Here is a 15,067-nt window from a genome sequence, read left to right as displayed (position 1 = left end):
TGACCAAATCTTTTGTTCCTCCTGGTAGACCTTTCAGAAACATTTAAGCAAATGAAACACCTTTCCTTTTCTAGGAGCCTGGGTTGCAATTGCTCTTTTTGATTAAATTAATCACAGTATCACAGATTTCTAGGTTGGAAGAGACCTCAAGATCATCGAGTCCAACCTTCGACCTAACACTAAGTACTCCACTAAACCATATCGCTAAGCTCTACATCTAAACGTCTCTTAAAGACCTCCAGGGATGGTGACTCCACCACCTCCCTGGGCAGCCCGTTCCAATGCTTAATAACCCTTTTGGTAAAGAAGTACTTCCTAACATCCAACCTAAAACTCCCCTGTCGCAACTTTCGCCCATTCCCCCTCGTCCTGTCACCAGGCACGTAGGAGAATAGACCAACCCCCACCTCTCTACAGCCTCCTTTAAGGTACCTGTAGAGAGCGATAAGGTCGCCCCTGAGCCTCCTCTTCTCCAGGCTGAACAAGCCCAGCTCCCTCAGCCGCTCCTTGTAAGACTTGTTCTCCAGAACTCTCACCAGCTTGGTCGCCCTTCTCTGGACTCGCTCGAGCACGTCCATGTCCTTCCTGTAGCGAGGGGCCCAAAACTGAACACAGTACTCGAGGTGCGGCCTCACCAGAGCCGAGTACAGGGGCACAATCACTTCCCTAGACCTGCTGGCCACACTGCTTCTTATACAGGTCAGGATGCTGTTGGCCTTCTTGGCCACCTGGGCACACTGCTGGCTCATATTCAGCTGACTATCAACCAGTACTCCCAGGTCCTTCTCGGCCAGGCAGCTTTCCAGCCACTCATCTCCCAGCCTGTAGCTCTGCTTGGGGTTGTTGCGCCCCAGGTGCAGGACCCGGCACTTGGCCTTGTTGAACTTCATACAGTTGACCTCAGCCCATCGCTCCAGCCTATCCAGATCCTCCTGCAGAGCCTTCCTGCCCTCGAGCAGATCGACACACGCACTTAGCTTGGTGTCATCTGCAAACTTACTGAGGGTGCACTGGACGCCCTCATCCAGATCATCGATAAAGATATTAAAGAGGACCGGCCCCAGTACCGAGCCCTGGGGGACACCACTAGTGACCGGCCTCCAACCAGATTTGACTCCATTCACCACAACTCTCTGGGCCCGGCTATCCAGCCAGTTTTTAACCCAACAAAGCGTACGCCAGTCCAAGCCATGAGCAGCCAGTTTCTTGAGGAGAATGTTGTGGGGAACGGTGTCAAAAGCCTTACTGAGGTCAAGGTAAACCACATCCACAGCCTTCCCCGCATCCACCAAGCGCGTCACTTGGTCATAGAAGGAGATCAGGTTCGTCAAGCAGGACCTGCCTTTCGTAAACCCATGCTGACTGGGCCTGATCGCCTGCTTGCCCTGCAAGTGTCGCGTGATGACCCTCAAGATAATCTGCTCCATGAGCTAATGAACCAATCGTTTTGCTTGTATTTAGGGCTCCTGTTTCAGAGTGTCTTAAACCAGAAACAACTTCTCCAAATGCCCTAGGAAAGTGACATTTAACATATATTTCCAAAATGTATTTTTGGAGTGGAAAAGCTTAATAAATATTCCACTCCTGTAGGATGAGATGATTGTATACTGCAAATTTGGAAATGTGGAGACAGCAGAAAGGAATGCTTGGCAAACATAATGTCAAATCATAAAGGAGCTCCCTACAGGAATATGGTAACTTGTAATGCCTGTTCACTTACTGCATGAAATTTGCTGACAACTAACCTTACAGCCATCAAAAAGAAAAAAAAATAATAATATTAAAAGCCAGTCATCTTGGACTGTGAAGAGTAAAGAAGGACTAGTAACCAGAACAGACATTCACAGCTCCTGCCTGCCTGGTCCTCTGCTGTATTCTTTGCTTGCTCTTCTGAGCACCTGGTAGCAGCACATCTTGGCTTTGTGCAGTTTGTACAACTGCTTCACTGCTAGTCAGGAAAAATCCCAAAATAACCACCAGACATTAAGGTTCTCCAGTTCCTGGAGAGATGCTGGGGAGTACTCTTAGAGTTGCTGTCCTGAGTTCCTTAAGGCTTTATTTGAACTTGTATCTGGATTTTTCTTCAGCAGTTTGGGCAACTGCTGACTGATGAAACATGTAGTTTTCATTTAAAGCTGAATCTAGGTAAAGAAAGTGTAAAGTAAGATTTTCTTTTGCGATGGAATTATAAAAATAGCACTGTCTGGAAGCAATTTGAAGAGTCTTTGCAATATATAGGGTAAACCCAAAACTTTCTGATTTGGAAGCTTTTTTTTGCTTCATCAGGCTTAACCGTTCGCTAACTGTAGACATGTAGCAGTTGTCATATTAGATAGTGATGTGGCTAACAATGTATTGCCAAGCAGAAGATAGAGTTAAGAAATGACATAGTCAGAGACTGGTGTCCTGAGGATAAATTATATGTCTAAGTTCTAAATGTATTTTTTGGCTAAATATAATATAAATATACACTATGTTTATATATATGGATGGTGTTAAAATACACGTGGTTCACACTTTAGATACATTTTTCTTTTTGTGAATATCAACTGGATTTGCAGTCCAGAACACATTTTTAACAGATGGTTTTAAGAGAACTTTGCTTACAGAAAACTTTAAAGTAAGCTGAAAGTGCCTTGCTGCTTGTACCTAACTGTATGTATGAAAGCAATGCTACGGATCAGTTCTTTTGGAAGAAGTAACCCAACCTGGAAGTGATGGCCACAGTTTTAAACTTTCTATTCTCTAGGTTCACTGAGAGTGCAAAATGTGTTGCTTTGTTTCTTCCTCCCTTTCTGTTGGGAAAGAAGCCTGATATGTATCTCAGTGATATATTAGCTTGGGGGGGTTTACAGATTTTTTGCAGCATAGGAAAGGCCGTATACCTGAGATGTATCAGTGTTTGTGAGCTGTTTGTGGCCAGTGCTAGCTGCATGCTTCTGTATGTGCCAGGGATGTCATCTCCTGTAATGAGACTTGGAGAACTGGATGTTTATCTGAAGCTTTGGTTTCTGAATTGCATTTTTAATGTAAGTAAAAGATACATCTTGCTTGGGATAGCTCATTAGATTACTTTTATCTGTTGCTTGACTGGCTGCTCAATCAAATTTAAATCTGCTGCAATTTCTCAGAATCACAGCATGGTTGAGGTTGGAGGGGACCTCTGAAGTCTAATGCCCCTTCCAAGCAGGATCACCTAGAGCACATTGTAGAGGATAGCATCCTGGCAGGTTTTGAATTGTAGCTTTCGTCTTTATCATTATAGCCACAACTTTCATCCAGTTTCAAAGTGGAGTTCCCAAAATGTCTGCGTTTAGTCTCCAGGAAATGAAAAATCTGTTCACTAGTCATGCTGCAACCTCTCACCCTTTTCAAATCTCTTTATTGCAGCAGCATTCACTTCAGTCTGATGTCTTGACCCCACCAAATTTTCTGAAATGCTGAATTTTATTTTCTCTTTTTCTCCTGTGAGCAGTTCTTCTCTTAACTTGATGGGAAATTGTCTTGGTACATATCTGAAGGACAATGGGTAGGCAGATATTTTGGCTCTAGAGAAAATTTAGGCTCTCTAGTAATCGGCAGATGTTTCTTCTGTAGCAATGTCTAGAAGTATCAATTGCCATATGAAATACTTGCCCTTTGAGCCAGCAGTCTGTGTGAGTGACAGCAGAGAAGAGAAGGCCTGACATCTCAAAGCCAGAGGGTAGCGGAAGGAGGGAAGTGTCTCTCTCCATCCAGAATAGGTTATGAGTCTGGTGGTAGACTTTGTTTTTTGAAGATGTGATCTAAAGAAGCAGTCTGTGCAATCATACCTACAGGAACTCTTTATATAGCTCCTTCTCACACAGAAACCAACGTGCGAGTCTTTAGCAGGCTGTGTGTGAGCATCTTTTCCACTGCTGGGGCTTTGATTTGCTGCTTCTACACTGGCTCCTTTGAAGGTGGGAGAATCAGAAAGGAACGATACGGCAACCCCCTAGGAAATGTTTATCGCTTGGAAAAAGGATCCCAACAAAAGCGTTGTTCTCTGTAAAAAGAAAGTAGGGTGTACTCTGGAAGAGGCATCTGATTTGAAAGAAATAAGCTTGCAGAGGGTTGTATGAGGCAATGTTATTCTGACTTGTCGAATATCCTGGACCAACAGTTGCATTAGCTTCCATTTTTCTGTCTGCTCTGTAAAGCATAGAATTTAACCCATTTTGTCCTTACCATTAGTATTATGCGTATAGTATGTGATTTCTGATACCTAAATAAGTAACAAACCTCTTTGATGCTGAAAGTATGCTTAAGCTTACTGTTTAATTTTTCTGCTGTAAAAGGAATTGAACAGAATTATAGAACTGATACTATGCTGCTGATTCTGCAGGCTTTCAGAATTGAAAATGAGTGAGAGAAAAAGAGTTCTTGATCTCTAATTTAACATAGACCTTTCCCCATTTTTCCAGGGTTTAAGAAGGGAATCATTCTTTAACATACATGTTTGCAAACTGTTTTCTTTGGCAAATATGCTCCTGCTGCAGCTGTTTGTTGGTATTCTCATTCTGTTGCGAAACTGGATAAGAAATAACTGATGGTGTTTTAGTATTTCCTTGGTAATAAAATTCAGCATCTATTTTTGTACACTAGCTCTAGATTTATATTTGAAATTGTCGGTACACTCTTGTGGAACACAATAACTTACAAACTCCTGCCAGTTGCTGAATGTCAGGGGAATGGAGAGCAGCGTGAAATCGGGGCATCTCAGATGCAAGCAGGACTTCTGATATGTGCAGCAGCAGGGTTTCACCCTTGGATTATGCTGAGAGCTCCCACTCTATGCCTGAAAGCTTTGGTGCTATGTGTGCGTGTTTTTTTTTTTTTTCTGTTGGGAAATGAGAAATCATTTCAGGCTTATGTCAGAATTCATCTGATTGTGTGTGGAAGGAGGCAAGTTTCAAAATCACTTCAAATTAAAAATCAGGCCAGTGATATTTTGTGTTCCTGTAAGCTGCCTACGCTTCTCAGTATCCAAATATAGCTTTAAAATATGTAGCCGTAAGGAAGGATTAGTACCATCTTATGATAAATATGATTATTTAATCTATTTGAAGTTTCTGTGGAATTTGCCACTCCTATATTTGTACACCTTTAGCTACTCCTGGAGGAAAGTGAGCAAAAGGAATTTTCCTGATGTTTGTATTTGCAAACTTCTGTTCTAAGAACCAATGAGTTTTTAATTTATATGGAAAACAAAAAGGAGAGTCTATGTCCTTTTGTCTTTTATCATATCACTGATAAATGAAAGATTGCAGAGTTCCATCAACAAAGCTGGATAAATTACCAGTCTTGTCATTAACACTTCATGTGCAAATATGGAGAGATGTACGTCTCAAGTTTCATACCATGGTATTTTGGCAAAAGATGGCACTAAATGGCTTGATGGGTGGCTGTCATCCCTCGTTTGGATGACCTAGATTCCTTAAATGAGCAAGGACGTTGGTTTGGACAATTATTCTTATTTTGGAAATCCCAGGGTGAGCAGTGAGCAATTCTGTAAATGAGCAGGAGCACAGCAATGGTCTTTGGTGCAGAAGTGGAACTTAGTGACTGCTGAAGCTATTGTAGCCATAGACATGTTTAAGGGACAAGGAAATTGTAACTTTCCTTGCCAGGGTATGCTGACGCTTCACGTGCTGCATACTTAGGTACGTGTGTATGTATGAGTAGAGTGTATATATCCATGCAGAGTGAGTGACTTCTGTGAATGGAGAATTCTAGTTGGGCGGTATATTAGCAAAATAATTGAGGATTAAAGGGATGCTGTGAAGATGGGTAGGCTTTGGATTTTTTTTTCTCTTAATTAGATATAATGCTATGTCACATTGATAATGCTAGAAAGTAAATTTTTTTCTTCTCTGAGACCAAACTTAGCATGGACAGGTGTAGATCAAGCTGCTAATTTACTCATCTTAATTCAGGCAGACAATTTCAAAGCACGCTTCGCCCTCTGGGGCACCTTTTGATGGAAAGTTGTGATAGTTTATGTACTAAAGATGCCTGTTCACTAGAAAATAATTTTGAAACCATAGATATCTATGCAGTTATCCTACAATTTAACTTTTAGTTGTTGTTGTTATTGGAGTGGGTTACATTTTGATCTGCAGCTTGGAAATCAAAATATTTACATTTCCTTATCAACCATCTAAATCTGCTCTCCACTAAACTGCATTTTTTTAAGTACTTAAATGAGCTCACTTATTTTAACAAAACTGGGGAAAATAATCTAAGTAATCTTGTGCAGGTTTATAAGAACAGGGAAGTCAATCTGGTGTGTACAAGGTAGGTGGCTTTTGTAAAACAGAGTAAATTCATTTAACATACCATGAAAAATTCCTGTGGCCCTGCAAATTCAGTTAGGTTGCTGGTTTCTTTTGCATGTAGGCAAATAGCTGGGTTTAATTGTTGGTATTATCAGCAGAATTATTCAGGCACCGCGACAGCATATAGGCCTGTTGTTTACTGTAAAAAGACTTGATAAAACTTGCAGTTCTCAATTACGTATACTCTTAACACTGCAATAAGCCCATGTGCAAGTTCCCATCCTCTTGCATGGCTGTCGTGTTTATGTTATGCAGTGGAAGACATGACGGCTGCCCATGAGTCACCTGGCCAGGGACAGCTAGCCTTGTCTGGAGTGATAGAGCTGCAGCCAGGCTCATTGGAAGGGCAGCCATTATCTGAAGCACTGCTAAAACTACAGCATTTCTAAACCAAAAGTTCAAGTGTTGCAGTGAAGAGGTTGCGCAGTGAAAACGATACTCATTTTAAGGATCCCCTAACTTAACTGAGATGGTGCTAATAATCATTCGACAGCTCTGTCATTGCACTGCAGCTACTCAGTGTGCAACTGTGCTTGCTGGTTTCATTCACCGTAAAATGGCAGCACAACCATCAGTACTGAAGAGGCACAGCGTAGATTTTTTCAACAATGGGGAGCGTTTGCAATGGACCAAATTTAAACGTTTATTGCTTGCAATTAAACTGCCAGGGTGGTACCATAAGTACCTTAATTAAGATTGATTTTTAGTCTGCTCTTCAAACTCTTTTTAGACTCTAACTAGAAGTATGAAGTGCTTCGAAGCACTATTAAATGACTTGGAGTGTGTTTTGTTGAGTCACATCCTGCTCCATTCTTAAGGGAAATGAGCATGAGAGACATTAGATTTTATGCCAGCAATTGTATGTTGAATGTGAAACATTTGGCCTAGCAGACCTCATTTTATTGCTCGTGCTGGTTTTGCCTCTTATTTCAGTGGCACTAGTGGTATGTCGTCTTGGAGAGCAAAGCTGTGTTCATAGTGGGGTAAAATGCAATCTTCCAAATGCAGTAACAATGTGTTCAGGAAGAACATGAGTTTTTGATTGTCTACTGCAGACAAAGATATCCATAAGTTCTGCGTTAAGCTCTTTATGGTAGCTGGGCAAGGTAGTATGAATTCATTAGTGGCTGAACATAGGAGGTTGTTATCAGAAGAGAGTTCAGAAGAGTGTCATTTTAATTATAGTGTCATTTTATTTTATAGCCTTTGGTGATTATTCACAACTGCTATGGTGAGGTTCTGAATTGTAGAGACAAATAAAACTACAATATAGTTTTATGGCTGTGTATAGTATTTTGCAGAGTTTTTTTAAATGAGACACAGATAAAAATTTCTGTCATTAGGCAGACCGAAGTGTTGACTTGCAAGATAAGTTGTAGTTAAACTCCAGAATCTTTTATTGACTGTCCTAAGATTTCAATTAGACCTTTTTTTAATATGGAGTACAATCTTATTAATAGTTAAGAAAATAATGGTAGAATATTATTTGCAAATGTCTTTTTCAAACTGAGAATTGAAAGTGGGAAGTGTTAATGTTGAAATAGTCTGTGAGGTGAGTTGTTTATGGTGTGTAGATACTGATAAAAGCACACCTCCACAGAAAAAAGACATGAGTGAGAAGTGCTGCTTTAGGGAATTTGAGAGATGCCTTGTATTGGAGGTGGAGCGATGCTCCCTCATTGTAGCAAAATTGCTAATTGCTCAGAAGTGCCTACTCTGAGAGTGTTTCTTACTGCAGTGCACTTCTCCCCAGCTCATCCACAGAAACCCTTCATGCTGGGCACCTCCTCCAAAGGTTTCCTGCTTGTTGTGGTGCAATGTTTCCTTTAGGATTCAGGTTTCGATGGCTTGAATTAAATTTATATCTATATTTATAATTGCTTTTATCAATGTTTTTTGAGACTTTTGACGCAATTTAGAGTTCATACCAATGATGCAAAGAAGTCCTTAACAAGGTATGGACTGTGATAAAGGCAAAACAAAGAAACGCCAACTGGTGTCTTGCTGCAGAGTAGAAAATATGGGCCCACTGTTGTAGTGTGAATTAATGCTTGCTTTGTCCAGCAGGCTAATTTTTATACGCTGTCACACTAGTGAAATTCAGTTATAAACATTGTTGAAAGCTGTAAAGTGAAGAGAAATGAATTGTTAGATGAACCATCCATAAGCATCTCAAATACTAATTAAAGAAAAGCCTGAAACAAGTGTTTAGTCTAAAGAAGATCTAAGAAAAGGAATCTAGGTATCGAAGGTAAATATAAAGACTGGCATGCAGAATAAATATCTTTTTTTTTTCTATCCAAATTGATTTGATTTCTCTTCCTGGTTAAAAATGCTCTCACATTAGAAATGATGTCAGAGCTGGTGCGTAAATGCAATAATTAAGATAGCTCTGAATGTCCATCTAATTTGCTTTTTAAAGACGTATTACTTTTACCTCTTACTGTTTGTGTTTGCTTGGCAAGGGTGTTTTACTAATCAGGCTGTGAAAAGACTGACAGAGCCAATTGAAAATCCTGTATGTACTCTTCAAATCCAGTAGCATGCAGAAGTGCCTATTTCAATTTCTTTTCTCTGAATTATATTAAGTTATAAAAAACAGATTTATAAATCTTAAAAGCTGACATCAAATGGAAAGCAGATTTCAACCAGCAGCAGTTGCACTGATTCATGAAAACATACTAAAAAGGTAGGACAAAAAGAGTGAGCTTTACTTCCTCAGAAAACTGGGAAAAAGCAGCTTTTCAGAAAGCTTTGTGCCTTTACAGTGGTCACTTTCAAATATTTGAAATATAGTTCTCCATCCCTGATCTGTTTCTTCTTCATTTCCTCCATTTGGACATAGTTGTGGAGAAGCATAACCACTCTGAAATACCAGACTTCTTTGGTAGGAACATAAATGATGACAGATGCAACTATTTCAGGGAATGAAAACTGCTAATCCATGTCATTGTAAAAACATATGGTACTCTATAAAGGAATTTTTTGTACACTGCAATGAATGTGTCAGATTGTTCACTTGTGATTGTCTTTGAGCTTAGTCTTAAGAACTCAGGGTGATCAGACTGGCTAGGAAACTCTGGCACCCCCAAAATAAAGCACTTACATCTGAACTGTCAATTTGTCACGTCTTTAAGTAGGGTGCAATTAGAAAGAATATTTCCTGACGTGGAAAGGAAATCTTTGACATAGATGAACTAGCTTTGGTCTAACTTTCTGAAATGCAAACAAAGAAACATCATTACATGATTTATAGCTCCTCAGCAATTTTGGACTCTGTACCAGAGAAAATAAATTATCTTAATTGCATGGGAAACTTGGACATAGAAAGTGGCTGTGCTAGTTACCGTTTGCACGTTGCTGTGGAGAACTCGTGTGTTTTTTTTTAATGGAATATGGAGATGGTGAGTTACTTTGTTTCTATATGACTTGTTTCATATTCTGCAGTTGGTCTAAGGTCACTTCTAAATTTTTTTTTTCCTGTCAGTCTCAAAACCTCATCTAATATTACTGTGAGACTGGATTAAATGGAGAATATTTCTTATGAGACTGAGTGTCATGGAAAGTTCAGAATGTCTTTTTTAAACTTGATTTTGTTAAAGGAGTAAGGAGTTAAAAGGCACATTTGCAACAGGGGGCTTCCAGCTTATTTAATTTTCAACCTGCTTCCTTCCCTCCATTCATATTTGCTTTGCAGAGCTTGGCGAGATAAGAAAGGAGCAGTCCCTAGGACTGCAAGTTCTAATGCCTAATAGGTCCGCTGCAAGATCTGCTCTTACACACAGTTGCCTTCACAATATGGGTAATATTTTAAGCCTTCAGACTTTTTTTATTTCCTTACCAGTGAGTGAGTGTATATAACCTTCATTTTCTTCCTTTTATGTGTAGATAATAAGAACAACCCATCCACTAAAATAGTACCTTTCCAAATAGCCTGTTTCATGTAGAAGATTAGCTTTGTCATTCTCATGTTGTCATTGGATGCTTTTCTCATGTCTTTAAACACAGCTACTAGCTTTGGGAAACAGCACCAAATGCTTGGCAGCCACGTCTGCAAGTTTTTATCATCCTCGGACACTCCCAGTTCCTGTACAGTCTGATTTCATTTGTTTAATAGCTGCTTGGTGGCAGCCCTGCATACCTACCCTGCTAGTTCCAAACCTTTGCAGCTGAATACACAAGTGCCCTCAATTTGGGTGCAGTTAAAATACACTTTATCATATATTTATCTCCTTATTTTGCCTGTAAGGATCATAACATCTTCAGGCTATTCTACCAGATAACGACCAACAATTTGTGCTGCTGTTTAAGGATTCTGGACTTCTTGCCAGCCAGCTTAAATTTTGTCCTTTTTTTTTTTTTTCAAAATGAAAGGTCAGAAGTCTGGGGTTTGAGGGTATATTTATGGTAGAACATCTGGCAATTCTAATTTTTACTTTGCCCGAATAGAAGGAACTCAACTTTCTGTGACTAGAAATTTACAGTGTTTTGTGAATATTTTTACTTGATTTATTGTTCCAGCCTGTGCTTCTGCATCCTGTTTCTTTCTTTACTAATGCTAATTAAACACAAGGTTAATCTCATTGGTCAATTGGGTGATTTTGAAAGGTCCTGTTAATCATTATTTTTTCCTTTTAAAATCAGAAACTATAGAAAAATTTGCATCTGGGCCTGAAATTCCAGTTACAGGCCTTGTCTCTAGGTTTGGTTGCACAGAAAACAGGAGCAAAGTTTTGAGTCATAAAGAATTTATACTTGATTGATGGTTTGAGATACAGAATGAGGAGAAACTTTGTCTTAGATCTTTTTAATCCAGATGGCTGCACTTTGGTCTATTTTAGGGAGCTGTGACTCATCCAAGGCCTCTGAAGTCGTGGCGAGCTTACCAGTGACTTCTGTGGGCTCTGGACCAGGCCTTTATAGAGCTCCAGTCCTGACGATAACGGGAGCAGCCAAGTTCTGCCACTCCATCTCTCAGTTGTCCTTTAACTTAGGTTTGTTTGTCTCCAGATTGGCTAAGTCTTGGGCAACCTGGTCTGCTTTCAAAGGGGACCCAGCTTTGGGCAGGAGGCTGGACTGCAGAGCTCTGAGGTCCCTTCCAAACTGAATTACTGCCTGATCCTATAAAATAAAACCTGAGCACAGGGAAGATGGGAAACTGCTCTCTAGTGTAGCAGCGATGCCTTACTTTGTTCTCCCATGTATTAATGTAGTATTGAAATTTCAGAGAGTGCGCAAAATAGTGTATAAGGATTTTGTGGTTTCTAGGCAGAGGAAAGTGTACTTTACTTCACAAAAGTGACACCATTCGAGCTCAGGCCAAGCTTTGTTTCGAATACTGGTTTTCAATACATAATGTAAATCTGAAACTTTGCGGAAGAAAATTTCAGCCAGCTTTCTGTAGATAGATAAGGGAATATGTGTAAAAACACTAACTTAGGCTGCCAGACAACTTTTTATTTTTATTTTTTTAGTTATTCTCTGAGGAAGGTTTGTTAATTCATCCTCTGTTAATTATTATTTGAGAGCACTAGACAACTCCTGATGCTCTAATAGATGCAGTCATTTCTAAGTCAGGAAACCATCTTAACTCTAGGTGAGAATGCTCTTTTAAACTAGTTTGTGTCTCAGCTTTAAATGTTAACTAATAGGCATCTTCAAGTTGAAAGAAGTAGTTAAAGCTGGATGTCTCTTAAAAATGAGCATTGATCAATGGATGTTGTAGCCTGCAAGTAAGTGAACTCATGGTGAGAGGCGTGGAAAGTAGCTGGAAGACCCTTCTGTTTGCAGAGTTTGCATTTATGATGTGGTGCAGGAAATCAGTTCCCAGGGAATAAGGAGCCCCAGTGCGCTGTATTTCAGAGGGAGATCAGCACTCAATTTGTACTCTTCTTGGGGAAGCCTCCTCCATATAAACAACATACTGAATTTAAAAAGCATCCCTCTTCAAAAGATCTCAATGTTTTACAGAATGTGCTGTCACTTTTACTCTGTGCAAAATAAGACTGAAATTGACTTGCAAAAGTGTAGTAAACCCACAGGATAACCCCAAATGAAACCTGGTGTTCTGATACTGAATGCAGTGCTCTGTTCCCTAGGGGCTGTGTTTACACAGATGCTTATGCCGTAATTGTACCAATAACTAAACTAAGAGAAGTTTGGATTTTTATCTGAACTTCTTTAGTTTCCAGTTATTACTACATTTTATGAGTTGGATTGAATGCTTATAGCTAGTCCCTGGGAAAAAGTTGCTGGAACTAAAAATAGTGTTTTTTTATCTTCTGTACTCAGTCCTTGGTGCCCTAATGGGATCTGTGAGATGCTCATCTTTAAACTAGTATGGTCGTTCCTACGTCTGTGAGAGCGATCACTGAGAGTGTACCTTGGACCCTCTCCCAGCATAGCTGAAGTAAAATGCCAACCATGCAGACATCAGCAAAGCTAAATAATTTTACAAGGAGAAAGATGATTCATTCCTGATTCACGGAATTATCTGGTTCTCCTTACCTGTATGGTGTTCAGTGTCTCGATAGCTGTATGGTCAGCTGTTTTTGGCAACCCATCTATCAGTAATAGGCAGCTTCTTTCAGTGAAGTGAAAATGCAGCTATCACTCCTGAGGGCGAAAGCAGGCAGGTTTGCATTGGCACCGATCCATGTCTCAAATGACATGGGTTAAGTCCCACAAATACTTCTTAACTGCTCCACTGCAGTCAGAGGATCAACCTGCTCTCTGCTATGGAAGCAAAATATTTGATTATTTAGTCTCCTGTTAGATGGCACACAGCTGTTTCCTTTTATTATGCATGGCTGCCAGTGTGAAAAGACATCTCTTCTACAAGCATAGATGGGAAGAAATACTATCAGATGATCAAATTTCTCCCACCCATATAGCTTAGAGACCAAGTTTTCCTTGGAAGCATAGTTTCATGATGTAATCAGTCAGTGCTGGAAATAAACCATACGCATTTGGGGATCAGAACCCTCAGAGCTGTAGAAAAACTAAACTGGCTTTACAGATGAAAAATAAAGCACGTTGAAGTAACAGTCGATCTAAAAACTATTAATAATAACTATCAGAGAACAAAATGACCCATTGACAAATGTTTGTAAAGTAACAAAAAAGAAATTCGTTATTGATGTGTCAAGAACGAGGAATTGACTGTTTTTACAGTGACTTCACATAGCCATTCAACAGGACACAAGTTCAATGAACTGTCAGTGTAGAAAACAGCATTGCGTGATTGTTATGTTTTGTTTTTACACGGTGGATGGAGATTTCTCTGCTTGGAAATGCCTTAAATTTAATTGCTTCCTCAGCACATCCCATTCAGGTGGGAAGCTGAGCAAACACAGATGTGAAAATAGTGTTCACAGGTCTTGGGTCTGTCTTTGCCTGCTGCTGCCTCTTTCTTTTAAGCACTGCCTGTTCTTTTGAGTGTAATGATTTGATGTCACCTCTAGCTCATCAGCCATATTTATGATGCAAATTAAGGTATTTCATCCATACTGTTGTGATTTGTCATGACATCTAGCATGTTTTTTCCACTGGTTCCCAACATGTCACCTATGACTTCCTATATACAGTTCCGCTGTTGCTTGCTCTCTCTTCAGTTACTTGTTAATTAGTTCATTTCAGGTTTTCAGGCCTTGTGATGTTAGAAGCTGTCTTTGCATTATAACTTTATCCTCAATCTCTTATAACTAATTGTTTCGGATATCTCTGGCTATAATCTAAGAAACTTTTGACTCCATCTGAGTCAAAATTTTATTGTGGATATTGATAAGTGGATTGTGTATCTGATTTTGAAAAGCTCTTCAGTGCTTTGGCTTTAGAAAAGAAAGCTTCATTACATGTTTTGTGACTCAGAGCTACTAGAACAAATTGAGGTTATATTAATAGCTGACAATTTATATGGTAATGGAGGTGATAATTAAGAACTTGGATACAAAGAGGAGACAAAGTAAGCTGTCACTGAGCATCAAGTATAATTTTAGAGCTCAATTAGGCTTCTTGCAATACTGAACTGTATTAACAAAACTGAAACAGGATCATGGGGAGTGAGAAACGTGTCTTGCTAATGTGTCTCTCTTTCTCTACTGCAAAGTAGGTGGTTGATTAGTCTGTGGATTGGGAATCAGCCCATGTTCTGGGAATTTTCAGGTATGGATGGATTTGAAGTTGTGAAACTGCTGGGACACAGCTTTTTTTTGTGTGTGTGTGTGGAAATCAACCCACAGATGAATAAAGTGACTGGCTCTGGGCACAATAAAAATGTAAGTAATGAAGTGTTATTTAAATCAGCAAATATGTTCAGTTATTTTCTCTACTGATGCAATACTTTCCTTTCAGGAGAGCAGTACCGAGAAAGGGGATGCAAACCAGGCATTTCTAAGTTACTTTACCTTTTTTGAAATACAAGAAATAAACTTGTAGCAGGAGCAAAGCTGGGAGCTCACTCTGCATTCACCATACTCTCTGTAGTGTGGTGTGGCCCCCCCCCCGCCCCCGACTTGCTGTCCTCTGGAAATTGTGACCTAAGTCCTTCGTTTTTTGAGGAGAGAAAATACAGTAGGGAGTTAAGGAGAGGACACAGAAGTAATAGTAGATTAGAACTATACAGGGTGGAAATTAAAAAACAAAACAAAGTGGGGGGACAAAAAAACTAAAACAAAAAAACCCCACAGACTGGAAGTCCCATTTAGGAG

General features: G+C 39.7%; 1 long non-coding RNA gene across 1 annotated transcript in view; it reads left to right on the top strand.

Annotated features, from left to right (window-relative positions):
- LOC310902068 overlaps nucleotides 1-15,033 on the top strand; it is a 146,226-nt gene extending 131,193 nt beyond the window's left edge. Inside the window, exon 4 of the long non-coding RNA XR_014586460.1 lies at nucleotides 14,523-15,033. This is a non-coding gene — a long non-coding RNA (uncharacterized lncRNA). The remainder of the gene's footprint in view (nucleotides 1-14,522) is intronic.
- The last annotated feature ends 34 nt before the right edge of the window (nucleotides 15,034-15,067 follow it).

This window comes from Anser anser (assembly GCF_964211835.1).
Source record: "Anser anser genome assembly, chromosome: 6".
NCBI lineage: Eukaryota > Metazoa > Chordata > Aves > Anseriformes > Anatidae > Anser > Anser anser.
The sequence above is the reverse complement of the archived record's forward strand: the minus strand, read 5'-3'. Positions and strand labels throughout refer to the sequence as shown.